Genomic DNA, 27,520 nt, shown 5'->3' with positions numbered 1-27,520 from the left:
AAATGCAGATCTGGCAGGAAGATCAGTAATGACCAAAATCTATGTGATGGCAACTACAGTAAGCTATCAATAGGAAAATATCTCTTTACTCAGATTCTGCTTGTAGGATCTAGCCTTTCCCTTGCTTTTAAGTTTAAGCATCTCTAGTTACTTTTGTTGAGTCAGCAGTATATCTTTCTTAAAGACAAAGGAGTGAGCCCTGTAACGAAACAGTTGTTTTTTTTCCCTTTTTGTGTTCAGGCTAAATTTAGGAAAGCTAAAGGTTGGCCTGAAATCTCACTGCACACTTACTGAATAATAGCCAAGCAAAGATATCTTCAGAAAGTCTCTGGAGATCATTATCCTAAAACAAACTTTGTCATTTAAATTCCGTGTGCTTCATGGCCTATGCTTTTTCTTTTTTTTTTTTCTTAATGAAGGATGATATTAATATCATTGAATCATAGAATGTTCTGGGTTGAAAAGGACCACAGTGATCACCTAGTTTCAACCTCTCTGCTGTGTGCAGGGTCTCCAACCAATAGACCAGGCTGCCCTGAGCTACATCCAACCTGGCCTTGAATGCCTCCAGGGATGGGGCATCCACAGCCTCCTTGGGCAACCTGTTCCAGTGTCCCACTGCTCTGTGTGAAAAAACTTCATCCTAACATCTAACCTAAACCTCCCCGTCTCAGTTTAAGAGGAGGGCTCAGATTTGTTCCACTGTTACAGTGGGACAGAAACCACTCCCCACACCTTCGCTGAGGCTCTCGGTCCTGACAGACATGGGAAGCCTGACTATATGTGAAGACTGAAGCAAGGTACTCACTGAGTGCCTCAGCTTTTTCTATGTCTGAAGAATCCAGTTCCCCATTACCTTTCATCAGAGGGGGAGCGCTCTCCTTGGCCTGTCTCCTCCCACCTATGTACTTGTAGAACCCCTTCTTGTTATCTTTCACATCGCCCACCAAGTTCAGCTCTATCTGCACCTTGGCTTTCCTAATCATATCTCTACACACATGGACAGCAGCCCTGTGTATGAATTTCTTTGTATTTTATCTTCAAGTAAAACAGATTTAACTGATCACTTTTCCAGTTCTTCCTTTCTCCACAAAATAGAGGTGCTACCTCTTAGGTGAACTTACAGCATCTGTATTGGATGTTTGAACAGGTTGGATTGTTATTTTAATTGAATTTTGAAGGTAATTTTTTCATCAGATCATTTTTTGACCTCATACATCCCCTTTTGTGATGTGCTCTTAAGGCAGACAGATTATGTAGTGAACAGATATTTTATTCTATAGTTAAAGTGAATGTCTTGAGCAGTGTTACCTGTCCTATGTCGTATTGTGATTACAGAATATGCCAAGATCTCCCTATCCTCAAATAAGTGACTTATCCTGATGATCAAGAGATTTATTGACTTTATTTTTGACTACTTATAACTGTTTAAACCTATGAGGGAGAATTTCTCTCTCACGTAAGAGTAGAAAAATGCAGAGTGCAAAGACGCTCAACACCCAAGCACAACTTCTGAACTTTTTTTTCTGAATTCTAAATTGTTCATAGCTCATATTCTGAGTTTCAATAGAGTGGGGCTTACTGTTTGTTATACATATCCTACCTCACTTCCCCCTGGGAATAAAAAAAAAAAAAAAAAAAACCAATTGTGCAAACCAATAACAGAAATAGTTTCCTTCAGTAGGAAATTGTATTGACTGGATATCAGTAGTACTTTTTCAATTTCCCACTTTACAAAATGTACAAGAAAAAGCAGGTCCGCGGGAAACTCTTGTCCGTGTCACACACAGTAGAGACTTTGTTTATTTGGGAGGCTGATTACTCACAGTGCATTAAAGCTAAACAGCGGGAGGAGTAAGTCATGTCAAGAAGCAAAGCAAGTTGGGGATCCTTAATGACACTGTGCACAAAACTCGTTGTTACTTCATTAGCATGGTTTCTTTCTCTTCAGATAGATCAGATAAAAGCCATCAACCTTGAAATGTAAGGAAAGCTTGCAGTTTCTGCAAAGGCAACAGAATCTGCCTTGGGTACAGTAGTTTTCACATTTGGATTAGAGATACGTAAACAATTCTTTCCAAACTTTTGTGTAAGCTTCCATTGTAGTAAATGCAGTTAATGTTACATGCAGTGAACATGTATAACTCTGTTCAGGTACTCAGCTTTAGAAAAAGCAGTGCTGTGAGTTAGATGGTCCCTTTGAAGGGACTGTCCTGAGCTATATCCTCAGCAGCAGTTTCAGATTGGAGCGTGCAATGAACTTTGGAGAAGTATTCTGGATAGAATTAAAGAAAACAAATCCTTCCTGAGATAAGCACATGAAGATACCTTAATACAGATGTTACTATATTGTCCCAAAATGTTTTTTCAGTGGTATGGTTTCAACAACTCCCTAGAAACACAATGCCACAAACTTGGAGAAATCTGCTGGCACATTTATGCTGAAATATCTGTAGAGTCAGAATTCTTTTGCTTTAGAGACCCAGTAGTTAGTGGCTGTTTACTGTCTCCTACCCCTGGTAAAAGCAGGGCTTTATTGAGGTTCCCATGCCATAAAGTTCAGCAACATTGCTGCCTGGAGGTACGGAGCTATTTGACTACTTTCTTCGACAACTGATGACCTATGTGAGATGCCCAAGACAGAGGATGCTTACATGGCTCATAGCTTACACCTTACACTTTAGAGTTTGTGAGGATTTAAGTTTCCAGTCCTTGTTCTGTGGTACTATAGTTAACACAAGTAATAGTGAAGAAACCAACGTAGTGTAAAAGGAAGAAAGGGCTAAGGTGACCTAGGCCTTGATATTGTATTATATGAACTAAAGAAAGGTGGCTTTTCCTACATGGATATTAGCAATGACTGTGCAGTCAGTGCTTGAGTGCTTATGCACTGGTAAATGAAAGGTCTGAATGCAACCCCTATTATGAATTTTCGTTCTAGAACCCAATTATTTCCCAGCCAAGCAGTTTTGCAGTTCTGCATGTTCATTCACCTCTGACCTCATATTTTCATTTCCAAGTCATTGATTTTCCCCGTAGGTGCTTACGCACATAAAACTGTGAGGGAGCTGACAAAAACCTGGTGTTAGGGACCTGTCTATGTGAATAGCAAGCCAGAATAGCAAGTTCTGAGGGGCATGTGAAAAGAACAAGTACTGCAGTAGGCTGATGAATTTAGACGTCAGGACTGGGCTTAGGAGGAAAGGAGGAAGTAACTTTAAAATTATAATTTCTTGAACTGTAACCTGAGAGTAGGATAAAGTTTGTGGCTCTGCTAAAGAAATATATTTCTATGGCATGGAGTTCTTCACAAGAATCCATCTTTAAATGTTGAAGGTGAATGATAATGAATGAGAAAACCTGCCGTTCTGATTAACTGTCTGTGCAAAATAACTATTATGATTCTTTTGACTTTACTTTTTCCACGTCTCCCTTTCTAAATCTTATGAATAGATCTGGGAATTCCCAGATTTCTCTAAATTCTCGTGGATGGGATTACAAAGCATGTCTATACCTGAATTGCCTTGAATTTCTACTATAGAAATGTGCTTTTTTGAAGTTGTTATCTCTAGGACTCAACAATTCCCTGGTGGTCTTTGTGAAGCTGTTCTGTGCTTTCTATTCTATCCTGTTCCTTCTCTAGTACTTGAAGGAGTTTAACACTTGAAATTAATTTAAGAGATTAAGTTTAGAACTCAAGCTATGATTCTTTCTTAAATACTTGAGACACTAAAATGCTATGTTTATTGGACTGGTAAAAGAAATACCACCTGTTTTAAGTTTTATGGTCTCATATGATTATATGAAAATGCTCGGTTTTGTGGCAGTTTAATCCATACAAATCTTTTAGATTTCTTTTGGCTCTGTTTTATGCTTCAGTATTTTACAGGAATGTCTAATTATGTACTGTCTAATAGTTATATTTGCTATGGTTTACCCAAGTGTTTCAGGGTGAATCTAATTGTAAACAGATAGCCTTTGCATTAATTAATGTTCATCTATTTATACAAAATAACATGCTGAAGCATGTTGCTGGGTTGTGACAACTGTAGCATATCATATGCCACTTCTGACTGAGAAGGTAGATAGAAAAGTGTACAGTACAAGAGTACAAGTGTACAAGAGCTGAAGTCAGCCTCAAAAAATCTGAAAAACAAAATTCCCTACAATGTTTGAGGAAAAAAATTCTCTCATATATGTGAACAGCGTAACTGTCCAGACTCTGATTTTATGTTTTCACAGTTAATGCCCATACATTGTTGAATGTATATTCTACAGATGCTACTGTAGGACCTGCAGAAAGATGCTTGTTCTGTAATTCAACTCATGTTAAAGCTTAAGAAATTGAAATGGCAGCTCTATCTTGTATGGGTGTTCAGAAAAGGGAAATAGATACTATACTTATTTAAATATGAACTTTCTAATGCATAGCTTCTGCAGGTCACATTCCAAAGTCTCAAGTATGACCATGAAAACTTAGTTTTGCCTTCTGTGTATATGCCTATGTAAAGAATTTGCGTTCCCGGTGGTTCACATTGAAATAGAATGAATTAAAACAAAAATCCTGGCAAAATTCAATTAAAATTTCACTTGTTTCTACCTGGAAAATGAAGGAAAAAACAGTCATTTCAGGGCTCATTTGAAACCGAGTGAAGGTGCTTATTTGGGAAAAAATCTAGTCTACTATATACAGTGCAGTATACTGTGGCTATTTGACATTCCTTCAGGTGATCCCATCCACAAGAAAATTTGTTTCCCACAGAAAGTGAAACCACAGCTTTAAAAAGAATTGAATTACTGGCTTTAAATTGTGTAATTTTTTTTTTTACATTTTTTAAATTCAGAATTCAACATTCTGAACGTACATTCAATGTAACTCACTCTTCATAGTGATGGAAAATTATTAAGATTGAATTTCTTTTTGGGATTCGTTATGTATTACTCTCTTGTGATTCAGTGTATAGAAGTATTTCTGCATCTAGAACTACTGGGGTTTCAACAGATTGTATAAGCTGTATTCTCATTTACACTGGCAACATTGTGTTTAGACTTCTTATATGAGGAATTTGTATTGAACCTTGGGAGTCGTTTTTTCTTCATAACCTTGAGAAAACTCACTTGTGCTTATGGACAGATAACAAACCAGAAAATAACTATTCTGATCAGTGTTTTATCAATTGAGTCTTCTGCCTACATCTTTAAAGAAGAGTGTCTGTGTCTGACAACTTTAGGGGCAGGGGAGTTCAAGATAATTTTTGTGGCTGTGCTTAATATATTTAGAGGTTTTGTTCTGTATGCTGTAATTAGTCAAAACTGATTTAGAAGTGGATTTTTTTTATTGAAAATAATCATTCAAAGATTTGGTGGTGACAGTCGTGTTACCTTCTTTTTTTTTCTTTTAATGACTTGTCCAGTTTCCCCAGAGAGCTTCATGATTTTGCTCTTGCAATATCTGTTCCTTTCTGTTTTCCTCTTCTCCCTCCTAACCATCTACTTTTGAGGGACTGGTGGGGGCAGGAGTAGCCACCCTCTTATAACTACAGGGAAAATAAAAGGCCGTTGGTTTCTGAAGAAGAGAGTGGGAGATCCAGCTTATGGGAAAATATCATTTAGTTCTTGGATTCAAAAGGAGAACGACCTCTCCTCATTCAGGAGGAAAGCTTGTTTTGCAACAGTTGTTCTTAACAGCAGGCGTACTTGATGTTGAGGGAGAGTACAGAGGAAAATCTCTAACTTCAGAGTCAACAATGAATATTTCCTTCTTGCTTAACTCACAAGCCAGATAAAGCTTCACACCAAGCATTCTCCTATGTAGAATGGTCTTGTGTATGAGTTAAACTAGGGAAAATTAACAGTCTCTACTCCTTTCTTTACTGAGATTCTTACTGCAAGTGATAGGATTTTTCTGATTTACTTATAGGCAGGGCACATATAAGATGCATCATATATGTGTGTGTGTATATACATATATATATATATATATATATATATATATATATAAAATGTTCGACAAAAGGAAAATATATGTAATATTTCATACTTAATTCTTGATCTTGTTTTTGATCTTGCTTCAATTTGACAATTCTGTACCTGGTTCAGGGCTTGAACTGTGACAGAGAGACAGAGTTCAAGAAAATGTGACCAACATAAAGATGGATTAGTGTAGTCTTAGAAAAGGCTTTTTGTGTGCTTAAGGAGAGCAGACAATATACTAGTACAGAGTTACAAAAATGAACTTGTTTCATGTGGCTTTAATCAAAGCTGGGATGTCTGGAATTAAGGGTCATCACCCTGCGAGGCACCTTGAGAAGAATGGCTGTTTCAAATAAAGCCATTGCTGACATGAATGTGGATGGAAAGTTATGCTTTGTTAGAAACCAAGCATAACAACCAAACCAAATAAAACCAGAAAGAAATGAAAGAAAACCCACATGTCAATAAAATATCTCAATTTGTATTTTACAGTAGTCATCATACCTTAAAGAAGGAAGATCACTTCATTGTCCAAGAAAACAAAAAAATTAACTTGTTCAAGTATATCTAACATATTATACAGTAATGATTCCCAGTAGTTCTCTAGCCAAGCCATACTTGAGGGGGGGGGGGAAAAAAAAAGGCAAGATTTAGCCTCTACGGTATTCACTTCATACTGCTCCGAAAGTCTGCTGCAGTGTCCTCTTGCCTTTGCTGCCTGCAGCAATAACACCAAGCTTAGGCTAATAAATCTGGCTCAGAGGGGGAATGCAAAGGAGCTAGATTAGGCTGAATGGTAGCTATATGTTTGGGTTCCTTAGAATCCAGATCTCAAAATAGAACATATTTATTACTATGTGGTGTGTAACAGACAGAAAATAGAAGGAAACTGACGTGCTTCTTCCCAATACTTCTGCTTATTTATCATTCTACGGGAGCTACCATGCATGGTAGTGAGGAAATCCCAGCCATGCCTGGTTCCTTGTTGGTTCCTTGTTCAGGATGATGCTGTCAGTGCTGGTGTCATCTTGTCCAAACCCTGTTTTCACTTTTGTGTGTGCTTCAGGCATATGAAAACCAGTTACTTTATGTTGTGAGATGTCACAGTCCTGACTAAGGCTGAGTAGCAAAGTGTTCTGAGTACAAGCAAGTAAAACACTCCAGAAGGGGCTCTTTACTTGCAAAGGAGGAATTATAGTTTTGTTTTTTTTTTTCCCCAGAGCGCTGAATACAATCCAGCCTATTGAAATTGTATGCTTAGAACATTCATAATGTATGAGAATTTGATACACTCTGCATTAAGACATACATACATACTCTACAGTAAGTGCCTTACTATTTCGTGTGCAAGTGTACTAAATCAGTAGTAGTAGCAAATTCTGTCTGAAAAGTAGCTGCCAACACACTGCTTTCTTTCTAGCCCAGCAGACCTTTTGCAATCCTTATTATGGTCAAACAACGAAGTGGCATATCTGTGACTGCACTGCAATACTGTGCAGGGAATAAAGCTTTCTGTCATTTTGTGTCAGCTTGCAGTTGCGTACTGAATGCAAACAAAGCAATCTAAACAAAAACATTTCCTAAATAGGACAAGATGAGTACATTGGTTAATGCTCTTGAATCCAATGTGCTGTAGATTGCCAGAATATATTTTTGTTTTTACTTCTCCCTGCCAAGCATGATTAAATACTGAAGCATACCATAACTGGATATTTCTATTTGCTAAGTGTTATAAGTAATTTTTGTTTGGAACTAGCAGTGTTTATTCTGTTTAGTATATCAGTGTTTTTGAAGGTGTATTTGGCTGATAGTTATTTGAATGCATAATATGTAAACTAATCCTTTTCCATTTTTTATGTGCATACAGTTCTATTGTGTGACTCGACTGTTTAAGCAGTTTATGTATTAAGATATAGAAGTACTTACATGACTTCTGAAGCTGTTTTGGTTTGGGTGTTCTTTTGGCTTGAGGGAGAGAAATAATATTAAGATTCTTTTGGAAACCTTTAAGTTTTTGTTTTTGTTTTTTTTTTTTTTTTTAATGGATATTCAAAGCTGTCTCAACTATACAGATGTGTTTGTATGATGTAGTCCAAACAGTTTCTTAGACCTCTCCCCCCACTGGCTGATGTAAACTTATTCAGCTGCATAAATGAAATGTCATACTGACTGTCTTTGAAGGCTTGTGAACCAAGTTTAATCTACTGTCATTATCATTTATATCTTTTTGTGCATACAGTGTGTGTGTAGCATACACAGTTAAAAAACTGAAATTGATCTTCAGTGTTTGATAATCCTCACAATCTCAGATGGAACTGCCATAATGTAGCTTTCCAGTGCCTTTATACATGCAAACACGTTAAACAATGCAAAGTATTTGAAGAAAGATTTTTTTTTGGACAAAGATTATTTAGAAGTGGATTGTTCACAGACAGCAGTTGCAATTTCATGTCTTTCTGTATGCCAGAGGAAGCTGGAGCAGCACTTTGCAGATGTTAAGAGTCTGAGGAGGGATGATGGAAAGGTGAAAGATTAGATGAGTTTCTGACTAGGTCTGTTCGGAGCTGATCCACTTAGTATTTCAGATGTGATGAAAGTCAGGTTTGAAGATAAAACAGTAGAAAGTGGAAATCTGAAGTCATAAATATGTACAAAATGAGCTGTATTGGATGTCTAAGCTTAGATTCTGGTTTGTAATACTAAATGGGACTATTCTGTGTGGACTCTCAAGTCGTCCCTACCCTTCATCGATTCTTTCTGTCTCCTGCAATGGTCACTGGAATGAAGGCTTCCACTGTAAGCTTTTGGCGTAATTCCATCGATAGTAATCGCTCCCCTGATTACATTAATAGAAAAGCTAAACATGTATCTAGAAAGAATTTACTGGAACAGTACCCTGAAAATTCATGGCTGCCAAGTTTTTCAGCAATCTCACCCATGCTGCAGAAGTCTGAAGTGGATCAAGGGAGAAGTTTTGAATAATATATTTCTGACATTTTGTATTGGATTCCATGGATGTTCTTTTCAAGTACACGGCTTAGGACACTTAGATTGCTAACACATACTACCACTCTTGTTCTGTGCATCAGGCTGTTCTGTGTCATGCTGTTCATTGCAATTTTAATTTTAGATATTTCAAGGAGTGTGCTGAAAAATGCTGTTTTATCAATGTGGCCATATTTGCCTGTGGTCTATCTGAAATGGACTAGGACTAGCTTGCTATTTCACATTTCAGCTGCTGGCAAGAATCGGGTATTTGTCAGCAATGCTGATCCATAACCAAAAAAGGCATTACTTTATTTAAAAAAAAAAATCTTGCAAGCATTTTCAGTTTCTATTTCTGATTGAAAAAAAAAAAAAAAAAAAAAAAAAAAAAGCAAGCAATATTTTGGATTGTGAGTGTGGAAATTTTCTTCCATAGAGAGCACATTTGTGTGTATTAATTTGAACAAAAGTATTCTCACCAGTATTTCTGGGATACCTTCTAAGGGATTGTTCTTTTTTTTCAAAGAGGAACATTTAGACCTCAAAATATACTGAATTGGAGTTTTATTGTTGCTGTGTGCAATTTCCTGGTACTGGGAGCTGAGGATACAAAATAATGCTCAGAAGAACTCAGGAACATTTCTATATTAGAATACTAAGAAGTAGCATGGGAAAGGAGCAGGACTTCACTTTCAAATTGCAAGTTTCTATGTCTTAGTTCTGTGATTTTTTTTTTATTTTTTTTTTTTTCAGTCAAACACATCTACAAAATCTACTGTCAAACAAAAATGTTCTAGCAGTCTGTAAATACACTCTTACAGGTTCAAAAAACCACTTGTCACTATTACAGTACAATACTTTGTAATTGCACCCAGCCTCCTCCTGAATTTCTGGCTTTTGTATTAGTGCTGCGCCTGTTATAAACAAAAAGCAGATAATTGCTTGCTGATGAATGCCTAAATCATTCCTGAACAAATTTAATCTACAGGCTTCAGGAAGTGCTCAGGATGCTTCCTTTTTATCATGAAAATCACTCTCATTAAATCAATTAGTTACCACTCAGTGGAAAAATGATCTAGTGTATCTGAAGATATTAGTGGACTGTTGCTTTATATCTGCTTGATTAAGGTTATTTCTTGACCAGTAGTTGGGTTGGTATATTTTGAAAATCCAAAAGCATTCCTCTTGAGCATCCATTATGGGTGTCCACAGGAGTCCTCTGTAGTGCAGGGAAGCAATGGTGTGCTCACAGTTTTATACTCTCATACTGTTATTTCTGTTTTCCTTTACCAGCATCAAATGAACTGAGGTGGGCCAATGCCACATGTGCAGTCTTAGATGTAATCATGTCCTGAAGGCGCTGCAGATGTGTGATGCAGTGGCTCATGTTACACAGCACTGGTAACTCCATATACTGCAAAACAAGTCTTTGAAGACTGATGTCTGTGGTCATAGCCATTTCTGCTTTAGGGAGCCTGTTTATTTTACTTGTTTACTTATTTCTGCTGATGTAATCTAATTGAATTCAACTGAATTATTTCCCTCTTTCCTGCCTCCTGCCAGCCTTCTCCCTCCCTCAGCTCCTTGGCAACCAGGTCCAGGACATTCATTTAAAGAAGTACAGGCTCTATTTTGCAGCCTTTTGCAACATCACTCCCATTGCTATCAGGTAGAGTGCTGGATAGATGTGAGGGGAGTCTCCTGTCCCACCTGTCCCGTTCACAGCGGCAGACCCCGTACTGTCCCTTCACAGCTACCAACCATGCAGACCCAACACTAAACAACGCTGTGGGACAATATCAGTTTTGCCCCTGCATTTGTTTCTCAGCATGAAGCCTGCAAATATGTTTTCTGAAAGTATATTAAAACTACCCAAATTCTAAGATTCTCTCTAGGTACAACTGGCTGCATTCGGTTTCCTCCTATGCAATGGTGAATTATGGCTGCAACGTTAGGTCTCTTATCATAAAGGTACTTCATGAAACAGCACAGTGCATATCTGTCATCTTCCTGAGCTACACTGTAAAGAACAGAGCAGTCTGAAGTTATGCAAAACTCTTAGATTCTCCAAGAAATACATACTTGTGATACATGCATCTTGTATGGGCCAAGATGTTCTCAGCTGATCAAGCATCAGCAGGGTGGAAGGGAGGTGAGGAAGGCTTTAAAGCCATTTCTTCTTTTAAAATCTAGTATTTAGACCACAGTCCTTATATGTATTTGAAAGAAGATTCAAGTGCAAGCAGTGTCATGACAATGTGACATGTTCCATGTTTTCCTGTAAACTTCTTTGGAAAAGAAATTTAAGTAAATTGACAATCTTGCCAAAATACTGTTTTTGCTTTTGAAATGTGAAACTCCCATTGAAATCACACAGTCACATTTTGTTAAATTCAGTCTCAGTCTTAGAAGGAACAGTCAGAAAAAAGTTTCATAATGCTAAAAGCAGGAGAGGTTGAAGAAATCCCATTGGCACTTTAATTAAACACGTTAATTAAGTGGCCTATATGTACATAGACTTTTACTTCAAAGTGAACTCAAGTAACAGTTCTTTGATACTTAAGGGAACTCAGAAATATAGGTGCACTAAGGGCTAACAGTCAAATTTGTGATTCTTGTCACTGCTTAGAGTGAAATGGCTGTGATTTATTAATGCGGAATATTCTTGGGACTGCAGAGTGAGAAGTGTCTCAATTTTATTCTTTCAGGATGGATTATAGCTTTAAGGCAAAATGGTGTATTGTGTTCCCCTCTAAATGGTTTCAACAGAATTTTATGGGCACGTGCAATATTAGCATGGTTGCCATTCTATTGAACACTTCAAGTAGGCAAACCTGAGTTGTACAAAAACTATTACAGATTGTTCAGCACATCTTTAACTATCATACAGTAAATAGACTGTCCAGCTTTTCTCATTTGGGGTTTAGATGAATGCTATTTAAGAGTGAGCTACACACCAGACTTGTATAGTTCATGGCACTGTGTGACTAGAGCAGCAATATGTGAAATCCAAGATGGGGCTTATGATGAAAGGATACAATGATTGCTTGAATGCTGCCATCTACTTTCTGATCAGCCTCCGCTTAGAATGACACAGCGAGCAAATACTGTGAGGTATGAGGCTACCTTTTTCATGCCTTATGCTCTGCCAAACATTTCAGTTGCCAAATCATAAATGATAATGGACACTTAAGATGAAAAGGGCTTTTTTCTGTCCTAGCTTTGTTATATCCTTTAAGCCATCGGGAGAACAATGAAAGGAATTAAAATCATTTTTACTTGTAGCATTTGCAGTCACTAATGTCCTCAGCATAGCAGTTTGTCATGAAAGCACTTTCATTTTAAATAATTTTATTACTGTGAATACAGCTGGGCTTAGAGTGTTGGGGTTTTGAGGAGGTTCCAAGAAGCTGAAGGAGGAGGGGTGCAGTAGAAAAGTAGTATTATCTGTGCATAGCTGAGTGAGTCCTGTGATCGCTGTGTGTTTTTGGCAGTCAGTGATTTGCATCAGTGGGTGAAGGAGCTCACTTTCAGGCCAAACTAGAATAAACAATGTGTGAAGTCTGCATATAGGACACTTCTGTCTCATGTGTAGAAGGGGATGTTTAGCAGGGATGTTTTTTTCCTGACTTCTTTCCCTCTCCCTTTAGAACACTACTGTATTATCTTGATTTATATTGTTCTGAAAAATCTGGTATTTTGCACTTTAAAACTATCCTTATCATGCCCAAAGCAGAAAATAATTGGGTTTGATTTTATTAAAATCCTTTCTGAACTTTTTACACTGTAGCTATTCTTCTCAAATGAGTCATACAATAACCATTCCTAGTTTGTAGCCAGATCTCCAAAGAAGCAGAGGAAAAAAGAAACAACTTCCTTTTAAGGGAATGAGACCTGTTTGTAATGATAAACCTCTCTCCAGTTCTATTTGAAGACATTCTCCATAACCCAAGAATTGATAGTTATAAAAACACTACCTACGCTATTTGGATTATAAAAACACTCATAACTATAGCACGTTGTTTAATGTTAGCCTAAAGCATCTGTATATACAGTCACACACAGGGATGATGTTGAAATTACACATGACATGTCAAAGGAGCATCTAGTTTAGCTGAAATGCATAAGAAACAGCCTGGAAATTGTTTGATTTCATCTTAATGTTTTAAATGAGCGAGTTTAACAAAAAGTATCTAATATTCATGTACAGTATTATCCACATATAATAATATTGTTAGTGGAAAGAAAATGATTCAAGAGTGTGTAATTGTATAAGTAAGCTAACACAGCAAGTTCTGTTAAAGTGCTGTAAGATTTCCAAAAATCAACATACCCTTTGAATGCTGAAGTATTCTGGGATTCTTCTAGAATGTGGGAGAACAACTTTATACCACTGTGACAATTGGTGTAGATTCTGAAAACCACGGTTGGTCGTTTTTTCTTTAATAGTAGCTTGTTGTACATCTCCCCAGTTTCTGTCCATAGAAACTGTAATTGCTTTTGAGGTGCTGTGAAGGTGTATTATGTTTTCAAACTGACTATGGTCCTTCCAAGCTTCTTCTATTAGTCTACAACTAGTTAGTAAAAATTTTTGCAATGTCACATGTAAAATAATTCAAACATTAAAACCTTGGAATCGTTTGATTGGTGGGTTTTTTCTCTTTCTTTTCTTTTTTCCCCCCTTTTTTTTTTTCTGAATGGAATCATTTGAACTTGAGGCTATTCTAGTTTTAACGTAGGCAGTAAATCAGTTAAGAACAAGACTTCAGTAGCTAATACCATTATAAAAAAAGGTGCACATTCTGGGACTTTGCTTGTTTTTTGTTTTTTTTTTTTATAAGTTGGCAAGATAGCCGTGATTATTTCACAGTGTTTTTATTATTGCCATTTTCTTTAAGTTATATGACCAAAACAGATATGTTTTTCTTTTCAGGATATTAATTTTAATTGTGTAAAGCAGATTTACTGTATAAAAATTAAAATATTTCATTGGATGTGCCACCTAGATGGGAAATTAGAATGAAATTATAAAAATGGTAGGGGCTGAAGAGAGAAAAATTGTTTTTACATTCAGATGCAGAAGTAGAGATGCTTTAATTTGTTTTGCTTTCCATTTAACTCTGAATCTGATATTAGAGATTTTTAGAGAGCTGGAGACAATGATATTCTTTGTTACACAGATTTGTATTCCCACAGGAGCTATAGTAGAATGCATCCGTGTTGTTAAAATAAATTAATCAAAAACAGTAGGAGAGCATTCTTGAATTTCAATGGTTGCATTATTAACAAACAGTAAAGACTGAATTTTTGAGGAAATCCAAAAGGTGCATAGATTGGAAAACAGTTTTTTGATACTGCCACTTTTAACAATTCTGGAGTAATAAATGAAACTGAGTATTGTTTCAAGCAGATCTTTGGCATACATTCTTTATTATTTCATTTAATTATTTTTCTCTGAAATACTGTTATTATTTACTAACCCAAACACAATATGGCATCTCATCCCAATCTGAAGTGCTTTGATGATCTTTGGCCAAAATCCGTTCTAACTTGAAGATATGCTTGCTAACTCACAGATGCATCTCACTGTTTTTATTATCAAACACATGTATGCTTTATCAAAGCATGCTACTAAATGTGAAAGACAACTTTTGCTGCTATTGTTTGTATTTTCATTAAGTGATGAATGGATCACAAATGAAGCTGACTGTGGTCTACCAATGAGACTGTCACACATCTGCTATGTGGGCACATCACCACCACCAAAAGACAAGGAACTGTGTATGAAAGTGTACTTTACATCTTACTATAATGGAAGAGCACATGTGAAAAGCTTTGATTTTTTTTTTTTTTTTTTTTTTTAAAGACATCATAGTTCCTGTGCATTGCAACTTTAGTAAACTTCCAGAAGCATTAAAGCTGATTAGTGAAGACAAAACCTAGGGCAAAATTCTATTTGCTTAATCAATTTAGATTAACTCAGGATTTTACTGCTACTGAACCTTCATATTTTAAAGTCTTAAAGATCTCAAATCTGCAATAAGAGCATGATAATACTGAGGAATTCTCCAGTTCTTCTTTATCACCTTTTAAAGACTTTTGTGACAGAGTTGTGGCCTATCCTATGTGGTGTTATGGAAGTAAATGCTACAACTTTAAGTCCTGGTAAGCTTCTGTCATTTTACGTCTTCCAAACCTATAAATAATAGAAGTAACAATTAAGAAAGATAATTGAAAAATGCTGTTGGATTAAAATAAAGATTTTCAAATCTTGCCCGGATGTTAGGTTGAGTTTTAAAGAATTTTCTGAACATAGCAATGAAAGAAACAAGCATATGACAACAGGACAAGCAGGATAATCTCTTTTTTATCAATCATCTGAAAAATGTAAGCATGTAAACCCTAAGGATTTAATTTTCTAATGCACCCCATTCAAAAAGATTAATGTATGGCTGTAAAATACCTACTTGCTATTTCACCCTAATGTAGTTGTAGAAAACTTTTTCATAGATCTGTGGTTATATTACTTTAGGACAACAGCGTTCCTTCTTATTTTGTGAGGTGCCTGTTGGTCCAAATTCTTTGCAAGATACCTTGCATATTTTTCAGCTGTTAGATGGTCAGTCTAACTCAGCTGCATTGTTACAGCCATATGGAATATGGAACCTCCAAGTAACTTTAGTTTGTATAAATCCAAAACTGCCAGATGTTTACAACTTGGTTTTGAGACCAAGATCAGCCTTTTTGACAGAAGAAAACAATGGAAAAAGCTATTCTTTGTACAGAGTTTAGAGGCACTTCTTGTGAATACATGAGAAATTAAGGGGTTGGCAGTTTCTAAAGCAAAATCCTCCTTGGCGTATTTCCTTCAGATGTACAGAAATGGCTCCAACTCCCAACAAAGGTCGAATAGCAGCTTAAAAAGATGAGAAGCAAGCAGAACAGGAAATGGAAATCACTGTATCTTCTCATATGGATGCTTAGCAGTGAAAGAAAATATAAAAGAATCTAAAGGGATATCTGACAACATGAGAGTATGTTATTCATGAAGGATTTCTAGGAGTGTCAGGAAACCTTTGTAATGGTAAAGTCAGCCCTAAACTGCAGCACTTTTCCGAATTCAAATCATCTAATAAGGGCAGTGGAGGCTAGGAGACATGTGAAGACCTAGCTAGAAAGGTATTTGTGTGGGTCAGTTCTGTATTTTTGGATTTGTTTCTTGAGCAAGTACTTCTTTATAATTCATGTTACTTTGTGCATTAGAAATTGGAGTGATGTGATTACTTTCTCATGGTGCTGTTTCATGCTCTTTAAGAAACCTTTACAATCAGGTATAAATTTCAGCATGCTGGTCATAAAAGAAATCATTTAAAAATCAACTGAAGATGAAGAATGGCATTCTAAGCTATTAAATAGAACTGTAGAAATGTACAGTGCTGTCTTTAGTATAAAAGAAAATCAACTCAGATTGCCCTAGAAAAGTTATAACTTTGTTGACATCTTCATTATTAATATATTTTTGAGGGAGAGGGCTTGCTACAGGAACTGCTAGTATCTTCTCAAGTTTCCCTGGGAAGCACACTTTTTAAGGATTGTATAGATTTTCATCAGATGTCATAGGTCAATGCCTTCATAAATTAAATTCAGTGTTAGAATTGGTGTCCAGTTTCCTTTTCTTTTTTTTTTTTTTTATTATTTTGTCCTGAAACTTACCTTTTTCATATTAACTTAAGCCTAATAAGTAATCTAAAGGAAACACTTCAGTAAGGGTGTATTCATGTCACAGTATCAGGGGGGAATTGCTTTTCAGTTATTTTCTTTCTGCATGGAAAGACTAGAAAGCTGCACGTTGAAGTAAATTTTATGCTCTCTCTGCCTGAATGAAGAATCCTTGCTGCCAGAGATTACTGTCTTTTGTGAGAAGAAATATAAGACCAAGTCCAACCTTCACCTGCCCCCAACCACAGTGTTCTTACACGTACTGTATAGATATTTTTTGAAAGAAATGATCTGTGACCGACAGCACAGGGCTACAGCAAAGCATTCCACATTAATAATAAGAGAGTAGAAGAGGAGGGTCGAGAGGTGGAAGGGATGTTTCAGAATAGACAGTCTCAGCAGATTTGATAGGCATGTTCACAGTAAACATTATTAGATGAAGGATGGGACTGGGGCCTGCTTCTAGGCCTTCACCTTAAATACTCCTTAGCTTTCTCCAAGCAAAGCAGTCATATGAATATTTTCTTGACTGTCCATACGCAGCTGGAATTGTATTGGAGATTAAAGTTTAGATGTTAAACAGATGCTAAATCTGTTAAATGATGGAGAAAATAGAGGTACAAAAGGCTTGAAGAAGCCAAATGTAATACAGTGAAACATACATTAACATACGTTAAGATCATCTGGCCTGAGAGCATGTTGCAAGTGTAAAACTAGAAAAATTTGAAAGTTCATGGAGTTTTTTAAATCACATTAAACCAACATGTAGGTTTTGCTTTAAGTGATGTATAGGTTTAATATGAGATTATATGAATCCCTAGGAGAAAACATTGCTTTCTGTAGCACTACAAAATTACAAAAACAGAGTTTTGTAGCATAACCTTTCCTCTCCCATTAAGTAGGTGACAGTGCTACAATTCCAAAGAGACTAGAAATCACTAAGAAACCTGTTAGAACAGCATTTCCGTCACACGTAAACTGATGGTTTTCTCCAGATGTTAAACTCAATCCCGCAGTCTGTGGATTACTAAAAAATCCTGAAGTCTTAGGAAGCTGTCAGTACTCTATCACACACAGCTCACCTGAGGGCTTGCTCATTATCAGCTGGTGGAAATCTGGAAGAAAAGTTTTGGTTTAATGACAGACAAGGAAAAGGTACTGTGTAGGACTGGGGCAATAAGTAACTGCCCTTGCAGTTTGTAGAGGAAAAACTGTGACTACTCAGCATGTCCACCTAACGTGGTTCATCTGGTCACTGAAATACATTTTGTTGCTTGTTCTTGCTGGAATACACCAGCAGAAAAACATAGAATAAGAACTATTTTACATCCTTTAAAAAAGATTTGGATTGAGAGCAGCAGTAGGGTGTAGAGGAAAGATTTAGTTTGGCTATTATTTTAGGTGTGCTTAATTGCCATGCTATAGTCTAGAACACTTGAGAAGAAAATGTTTTTGTTTTTCATAAGAGGAAGAGAACGTTCCCACCCTTTTCAGTTTCAGCTGAGTCTGTGCTAAAATGTGGTCCAGTCAGTCACTGCCTCTATTTTTATCCCATGACCCAGCAACTGTTGAACTGTGCCAGAGTTTAATTCTTCAGAGCCTGATGATGCAGGAATCCAGAAGGCCTGAATTCAAGCCTAATTTGAACGGGCCAATGCATCTTTAGCTTTTGCTTGAGCAATTAGCAGCCTGTATCAATTTGTGCTAATTGTCAGTCTCTGCAACTTTTCCAGGCCTCTTATGCAAATCAGGACTGGAAGCAAACAACTGAATGACCCATGAGGGTGGTACAGAGCCCGGCACCATTGTTCTCAGGCAGTGAATTTCAGTGCTTCATTTGTTCATGGACTAAAAAAATGCCACAGAGATAACTATCTCCACAGGCTTAATTATCATACCCTTTGTACTGTTCTTGCCTGTGCAGAAAAAGAGGCATACGTGGTCCTTGCACTCGATTTATATTGCTTCTCACTGTTGCTCTAGGTATAGAAGAAGAAAAACATTAATTCTAAGAGTTTGGAAGATATATGCTGTCATGGATTGATGAAAGTTTTTAAAGTCAAATCCTTTCTGTAGCTACGGACTGTGTTGCGAATTCAGAAATCTTTTACTAACATTGTGTTGGTGATCTGAGAATGTAGGAAGTGTCAAAGCTGAATCAGAGCCTTTAAAGAAGAATGATGCAGTCAGTGAAAAACGGTTGGATCAGACTTGTACTGTTCTGTTGATTTCAAAATATTGCAGTGAAAATGGGCAGAAACTGCAAAACTCGGGCAGATTTCCAAGATCCAATGTTTTTCAAGGATGCATATTTTAGAAGAGCTAATATTGCAGACTGAGAAACCGACACATGCACAAAAGAGGAAGAAAAGAAGAAACAATAACAAGAAGTTTAGAAAAATTAATGTTTTAGAATAATTTAAAATTCAATTTAAATTGGTTGGAAGATTGGTAAGAAAACTTCTTAGATTTCCATTTGCTCCCAGCCCTGGCCTTTGATAAATTGAGCTGGAAGAAACTGAGATTTCATGTAATTATTTTTTTAACTCTTTTTTTATTATTATTTCACTACATGTGTATTCAATAGCAATACACAGTTTTGCTACCAAATATTCATAATATGATATAAAATATATGTAGACATATTTTTGTTTTCTTTTTAAAGGATTATGACTGTTTCTTCCTTAAGTCCTTGTAGAATATTACTTTTTAAAGTTACTTTCTCAAAGTAATTGTCCTAGTGTTATAAACTCACAAATAAAACCAGCACAAATTCACTGAGCCCTCCTTCAAGATATTTTCTGTCTGTACACTCGGATTATTAAGTAGGTGTGATACAAAGACTTGGAATGGCTTGAAAAAGGCCACTGTGAGGGAGGTAGTGCTTGATTGATTTGGTGTTACGTGATTCTTGATTTGTTTACATATTTTTCGGGGAGGAATTATTTCTGCACTTTGAAATTATTTCACCTGGGAGATGCTGAACTGAACAATAATTATGAGCTTTTGTAAGAAAACACTAAACTGGCAACCAGAATTTCTCCAAGGTGTATCTACCTTTACGTTTAGTTATTTATGCTTTTGCAGATTGTGAATAATAGCACCATCTAGTGATAATCAATAATATGCCAGTATCATAAAAAGGCTGTTATTCAGTCTTAAAATCATAGAATTGATTGAGTCGGAAGGGGTTCTTTAAGGTTATCTAGCCCAACTGCCCTGCAGTGTACAGGACACCTGCAGCTGGATTTGGTTGCTTAGAGCCTTATCTACCCTGACCTTGAATGTGTCCAAGGATGGGGTTTCCACCACCTTATTGGACAACCTGTTCCAGTGCCTCACCATCCTTACTGGAAAAAAACCTATTCTTTATATCCCATCTAAATCTCTTTTAGTTTGAAACTATTTCTGCTTGTCCTTTTACAGCAGACTCTATGAAGGAGTTTATACCCTTCTTTCTTCCTGTAGCTCCCCTTTAGATACTGAAAGGCCACTCTCAGTCTCCCCAGAGCCTTCTCTTCTCCCTTAGTTTGTCCTCTTAGGAGAGGTGTTCCATCCCTTGGATCGCTTCTGTGGCCCTCTTCTGGATGTACTCTAACAGGTCCACATCTGGATACAGTACTGCAGGTGAGCTCTCCCAGCACAGAGCAGTGGGGCAGGATCACCTCCCTCACCCTTCTTGCTGTGCTTCTTTTGATGCAACTCTAGATATGGTTGACTTTCTGGGCTATAAGGGACATTGTTGGCTCATGACCAGTTTCCCATCCACTGGTATCCCCAGGTCCCTTGCAGCAGGGCCCCAGCTTGTACTGATGATGTGGGTTGTGATAAGACCTTGATCTCGAATTTGCTGAACCTCATGTGATTCTTCTGGGTCTACTTTTTACCTGTCTAGGGCCTCTACGAATGGTATCCTGTCCCTTGGGCTTGTCAACATTGAGCCATTGACCACCACTCTCTGGGTAGTCTTATAATCAGTTCCTTGTCCATCTAACAGTTCACCCATCAAATCTGTATTTTCCAAATGAAGAGGAGGATGTTATGGGGGGCTGTGTCAAGGGCCTTAGTAAAGTGCAGATAGATTATGTCAGTGGCTCTTCCTTTGTCCTCTGTCACAGTTACGCTATCGTAAAAAGCGACAGGATTCGTTAGGCAGAACCTGCACCTGGTGAAGCCATGCTGATTCTCCCATATCATCTTCCTCTTTTACATGTGTCTGGGTGTAGCTTTGTGGAGGATCTGCTGCAGGGTCTTTCCCAGCACAGAGATGAGGCTGACAGGTCAGGAGTTTCCTGGGTTGTCCCTTTTACCCTTCTTAAAAATGGATGCAATGTTACCTTTTTTCCATTCACCAGGGACTTAACTGAATTGCCATGATTTTTCAAATATAGTGAGAGTGTGTTGGCAACTATGTCAGTCAGTTCCCTTCGGACTGTAGGATGCAATGCACACCACTAATTCATTCAACAAAGGGATTTGGGGACTTGAGAAGGAATAATACCCTAGTTGTGATTTCTAGCTTAGTTTTTTGACTGGTATCTTTCCCTGGATTCTCTTAAACATGCATAACGCATCTAAATACAAACTTTGGCTGACAGTATGGGTTCCATGAAATAACATCTCATAAGCTAATTTGTGTAATTTTGTTATGCACTAACAAATATAGGTAACTAATATAACTAACTAACTCCTCCAAGGCAAGCTAATGGCTTGTTTTGTATCAATTGGCATAACTGTATTTGTGAAACTGACAGAATTTAGGTGAAACCATGCTAATTTCTTGTTCATTACCTGTTTTTTTTTTTTTTCTAAATTCTAAAACAACTTTTCTAAGTTACAAAACTGCTTTTTTTTTTTTGTTGTTTTTTTTTTTTTTTCCCTCTCCACAGTGAGAGATGTGAAACAGCTGCTTCTTTGTAAGGATCTTTAACATGTAATATTGTTTAATGCCTGACTTTGCTTAAAACATCCTTGATTAATGATAGCTTTTCTAATCTGAGGATTTTTGTAGGCAAGTATTAGACTATGCATTCTGGAAGTATTATTTCCAGTGTGCAGGGGGATCATAATGAATACATGATAATATATAAAGCAATTTATCCCTTTCAGATTATTTCCATATGCATCCTCTGTAATAAAATCAGTAGCTCATGGCAGAAAGTCTTTAAAGTGATCTCTGCACAACAGGAAAATTTGTGGAACAAAATGCTGATCAGTATATTCCAGCCACATCTGTTATGCTCTAGCAGTTCAGAGATTTCAGTGATGAGAGAGTTTACTCAAAGCAGAAAGTTTTTTTTTATTTCTGTCCAATGGACTGAGAGTGATGGACGCTATTCTAGCTGAGTAGCAAGGTTATAAATTCTCAGGCATACTTGGCCTCAATTTTCAGTAAATTCACTGAAAATGGAGCCTAAGTAAGTAGCTGTATTTCTGTTTTTGAGTAAGAGTACTTCTGAGAGAATAAGAGAAATCAGAGGAAGAATTTCTGGTGCAAGAGGATTGAAGCTTATATACAGAGATAAAGAGTCATATAATGCCTTCAGGAACGCCAGGAATTGTGGTTGAGCTAATAAAGCTAATAAAATTCATGAAATTATTTCCTTTGAATGCAGTACATCCAGGAAGTACCTGCTATTATACAGACATATGCACAATTCTCCGTGTAGATGCTGCTCTTCTAGAAGAAAAGCAGAGGATTTTTCTGCAGGGCATTTAGAGCCTCTTCAGTATGAAGTCAGATAGACAATTGAAAATGCTTCTGCACATTAAGTGTGCCAACCAGGAGTTACTGCCTGCCTTGTCTAGCCACAGCTGTGCGCGTTGAAAAGATTGCCACCCAGAGCTGCTTGGCACTCTGCTCTTTGCTCCTCCCTATTCTCCTCTGGATATTTTTATACTTCAGATCTTTCAGAAGAGCTTCTCACATTATTTGTCCCAAAGCTCTCAGACAAAATGGGGGGAGTTTGCAAAGCCCTGGCATTTATATTAAGAAATACCTGCTCGTTTCAGTTAATAAAAGCCTATCTATTTTCACAGCTGAAGGAAACAAGAGGGGCAGTTACAAGGTTCCTTCACCCAGTACATTTGCAACTGAGATATATGTCCATAGTTTAAATTCCCCCTTAGCTTACGCTTATATATTGTGCCCTTCAATAAATGCCCTGAGTTCCTAGTAATGTCAGTCCTGTACCTATTGTTAGCATTCTTTTCATTTTCTTATGAATAAGCAAACTGAAATGTCTTCAAACTCAAGCGAATATCTTGGTGCTTACTAGGACTTCTAAGAGAGCTTGGAAATGAAATGTGCAAGTACCAGATAGCCTGAAAAAAGTTGCACTGTTCAACAGTATTCAACCCAAAAGTCTGTTTTTATTAAGGTTTGTTTTCCTTTGAAGGGAATGACTTCTGCTAGACGCAGAACACTGTAGGAAATAGATCTCTAGCAAAAACTGTTACACCCTTCCCAATGAGGATTTTTATTTTCAACGTCTGCTTCTAATTAAGTATCTATACTATATTATACATACTAACACTCAGTCCTTTACCCTTTAAAGCCAGTGGCAAATTGCCCATTGAGTTCATGGGAAAAATGTAACTCCTTTGTTAAGGCTTCCTTTATAGCAATTTCAGTTGCTTGTTTTTTAAAACAAAGATTCAGCTTTGCCACCTTTGCCTATAGATAGCAAGCATCTTCTGATGCTCTTTATATTACAGTACTAGGAAGAGGAAATTTGGTCTAATTAAATCACACTCACCTGCCATTTGGTTTGCTTTTCTTTCTGTTCTTTGTAACTACCAAGTTCCACAATGAACATGATTCTCTTGCATTATCTTTATTTTATAGACCTTTTTTCTTGAAATTCCATTTTGTAACAATTTATGACATAAATGACATGTTTATGCATGGAAAGAACATACCAAATGAAAACAGCAAGGCAAATGATTGGCATAGGAAACCACAGCTGATTTAATTTGCTCATAGTTTTGACCTATCGCCAATACTTCTGCAAATGAAGTGTAATATAAAGCATGCTTACAAAAATCAAAGCATCCAGCTTTCTAAATGGAACCATATTTCTGAAATACATGTTAAAAAGTCAGGTTTATAAGACAATAGTTTTCACATCTTCCCTGTTCAGGATCACATAACTCCTTTGAAGGAAAATACCCATGCATTAGATTCCCTGACCAAGATGTAGGGAGGCACCAAAGAAGGAATCTTAAAGGATTCAGAATAACTTTCTGCGGAAGTAGAAAGGAGATGAATAGTTTCTGCTTCCCTTTCTAGAAAAGAAAGGTTCCTGTGCTGTGCCCAGGACTGCAGCACATGATATAGAGCTCAGATTAGGAGCCCACTGGCTCTTGGAGAGCATAGATATAGTTTTTCATTGTAATTTACCTTCCATATAAGCAACAAATAAAGCAACTGCTTTGCTATCTCAGTATCCCTCTGTCAGCAAGGTGCTGAGGTATTCTGAAGATTTTTGCCTTTCGTGCTTGTTGGCAAGTAACCAAAGAATAGCTCTTTTTTGGTGCATGCTGAAGTGTTTTGCTTTAAATGTGCATTAGTCTTATCCTAACCATGCACTCTGCCTATGGACAGCAGATTCTAATGAAATGGGACAGATGGGAAAAATTACAGAAAAGGAAAAAGAAATCCACTGCGTAACTTGTGTACAATAAGTCTGAAATTTAAAACCTTCAAGCTGATATCCAGGGCTTTTCCTTACTGCCAGTTTCATTCCATCTAACAGTACTGGTTGCAATCTAAATGTTATCATTTTTGTTCACAGTTAATTCCATGCACAGAATCATTCCTTTTGAAGTATAAACCGTCTCTGTGCATCAATCTGGCTTTACAGAGTGAAGCTGTATGTAAGCCTTTAACTATTGAAGTACGGTCCTTTACACTATTTTCTGCTCCAGAAAACAAATGAGAAGCACACCAAATTCTGCATTTGGCAGAAAACCCTTCCATGATTTGCATAGATCTTTAGCCGTATTCTCTCAAATTATCTGACACAATCCTAAAGAGTTTTGTAAACAGCATTTCCTGTTGTGATATTTTATGGTGAACTTAGCCAAAAGTCTTACTATTGCATTCATATTCACAATCACAGTGCAGTGGCAGAAGATACAGAAACATAATATAAGATATATGAAAATATAGGATATATAAGAAGATACAATGGAACATAATAATATCATACAAAGTACTTCAAATGTTTCCAGCAAAGAACCTAAACAATAAAACGAATCTCTACACAAAGCAACTAATGTAATTTAGTAGGAATACACTGAGTTTTTTAACTTGTTTGGTTTAAATCAGTGTGAATTATGTTGTTCATTCTAATCCATTGAAAACTCTTCTAGCATGAGAGCTGTAAAAGTATGTGTTAGAAACAAACACAGAAGAATACTTCTGTGTATCCAAAGCATGCTTGTATTTGCCTAAATACTGTGGAAGGCATGCCAAAATCAGCTTGGTATGTAGGTCTTGTATATCCAAACCAGGGTGTACAATCATGCTCTAATTCAGCCAGCAGATTTTAAACAACTTAGATGGGACTACAGTACTAAACATTTCCACTTGGCACAATAGCTGGAATGCAGAAGTTTGGAACTAGAAAGTGTGGAACCCTAACCCTGGGGGGAAGTACTTATAAGCCTTTGCTGGTGTATGGAATTTTCTTTCCTAATTATTTTTCTGTCTGTAATTAGCAATGAGAGCTTTCCATAAGCAGTAGTGTATTCTAGTTAGATTTGGGGAAATTTAAACTGTTCCTTCATTTTGCAATATAAGTTAACCTAACATCTATAACATCCTCCTTCTTTCCAGTTTGTCGATGGAAGTTTTGTCATTTACTTAAATAGAAGCTGAACTATGTCATCCAAACATGTAGAATGTATCAATTAAATTGAGTCAAGCCCTGTAAAGGATTCAAAATTATTTTCCGTAAAGATAGAAAAAAAAAATACCATAACTTTCCTCATTACTCCTTATGTGAAAGAATATGTAAATATGCCTTATAGGGTTTTCTGAATACCATCAGATACAAGCTGTGTCAGATGGTCTGATGGGTGAATTTGAGAATAAGAGCTTGTCCAGACTGTGCAAACAAACTATGTTTGGAAATGTATTAGCTAGCAAATTTAAACAAACAGTTTTAAATACAGTCCAAGTAAGGCAAGTTGTGTTTAAAATCTTGTGGGTTAACTCCAAACTCCCCTCCTTTGCTGCCAAAGTTTAGTCAGCATGTTTTAAACACTGTTTTCTCTGTCTATATTAGCCTAAAGTTGTATTCAAATTCTGTTTAAAATGTCAGTTAATACAAATAAAGAGCGATCAGCAGAGTCATGGTTCAGTACTGAGCATCTGCAAGTGTATGCATCTTCTTTTTCAAACATTCTAGCATACAGTGAGACCTTACTTGAGTTTGCGTTAACCAGCATAGTTCAGAATCAAATGGTACCAAAGCAACAACTCCAACTCAAAGATAATTTTAAATGTCACTGGGAGATGGCATTAAACAAATTCTTTCCTGTGCCTCATGGGGAGGATGGTGCTTTTATGCTATCAGTGCACACAGGTGAGCAAAAAACCACTTCTTCAGCAGCTGCTGGTTTATTCCCATTTGTGTGACTTGGCACTGAAATGAGCTGGGAGCACAGGTATAGCAACAAATGTATTTACCATGTTTCAACTGGAACGGAAGGAGCAGAATCTCAGCTTCTACTAACCCATTTTTTTCTGCTTGTCAGTGTGAACATGTGTCAGTGGTGAAAATGTAACAGAATAGAGGCTTGAAAAAGTTTCCTTACATCTAGCAGTGCTGGTATACTTTTTGGATGAGCCAACTGTGTGCTAATGCAACTCTCTTGCACATGACAATGATGCTCTTTTCCTTCAGGATCAAAAGCATAACTGTGCTGACATATCTTATACTGTTCTCTGTTAAACTAAGTGTAAAGGTCAATTTGAGGAAAACCTCTTGAGCACGTTCTGCATGTGTCAGGTATTTCAAACATGAAACAACTCGAATGGCCACAATAGAGCCCACCTCTGTAAGCACCCAGCATTAATCAAATCCAGATACCACTTTCACACTGTTCGTTCAAGTTGTTGCCAATTCTTTGAGTTTCACTTTCAATTTCAAGATCTATTGAATCCAAAATGATGAAACTGACACTTGGATTGAAATCAGAGTGTTGAAATCAGATGCATGCATACAAAATGACCAGGCTGCCAGCTATCATATATCATTACTAAGGCAAAAATAAAGCCACTAACTGAACAGCAGCAGCAGCAGCAGAAGCCTATTTCAGAACCTGGCAAAATAGCCACGTAAGGTAAAGGTTTCACATGAGGCCTAGCTGAGAATGTTGGATTTGAAGCCTGCATGAAGGCATATCATAGGATTAATTTGGAGTATGGTTAACATTTACAAGACAGTGAAAATGGCATGATATTTTGCATCTTCTGACCTAAGAAAATTTCAATGGCAAAGATTGAGTTTCAAAAGAATTTAAAAAAACAAACAAACAAACAAACAAACAAACAAACAAACAAAAACTTAGCCATACAGATTTTCCAAATAATTTGGAATGTTAGAAAATAGGCATTATAATTTGCACCAGCAAACTGGTATGGTTGAAATTAAAAGAAGAAAATGTTACTATTTCATTTTTCTAAAAATTCAGTTTAAAAAATTTTCTGAAAAATTTCTCAGCAATTTAAGAATTCACTGCATGTTTCTTCATATCTTTGTGATATCTCAAAGACATAAAACAGGACATGATTCCCTTTGAAAATGTATTTCTTGCTGACTTATGTAGAAAT

The 27,520-nt window shown here is 36.8% G+C and overlaps 2 protein-coding genes across 4 annotated transcripts in view; one reads left to right on the top strand and one right to left on the bottom strand.

The window, feature by feature from the left end:
- SEC24D (SEC24 homolog D, COPII coat complex component) overlaps nucleotides 1-27,520 on the top strand; it is a 117,592-nt gene that overhangs the window by 20,079 nt on the left and 69,993 nt on the right. The window lies entirely within an intron of this gene.
- The window catches only part of SYNPO2 (synaptopodin 2), an 86,308-nt gene that overhangs the window by 54,322 nt on the left and 4,466 nt on the right, over nucleotides 1-27,520 (bottom strand). The window lies entirely within an intron of this gene.

This window comes from Tympanuchus pallidicinctus, unplaced genomic scaffold (genome assembly GCF_026119805.1).
Source record: "Tympanuchus pallidicinctus isolate F22 unplaced genomic scaffold, pur_lepc_1.0 scaffold2, whole genome shotgun sequence".
Lineage (NCBI taxonomy): Eukaryota > Metazoa > Chordata > Aves > Galliformes > Phasianidae > Tympanuchus > Tympanuchus pallidicinctus.
The sequence above is the reverse complement of the archived record's forward strand: the minus strand, read 5'-3'. Positions and strand labels throughout refer to the sequence as shown.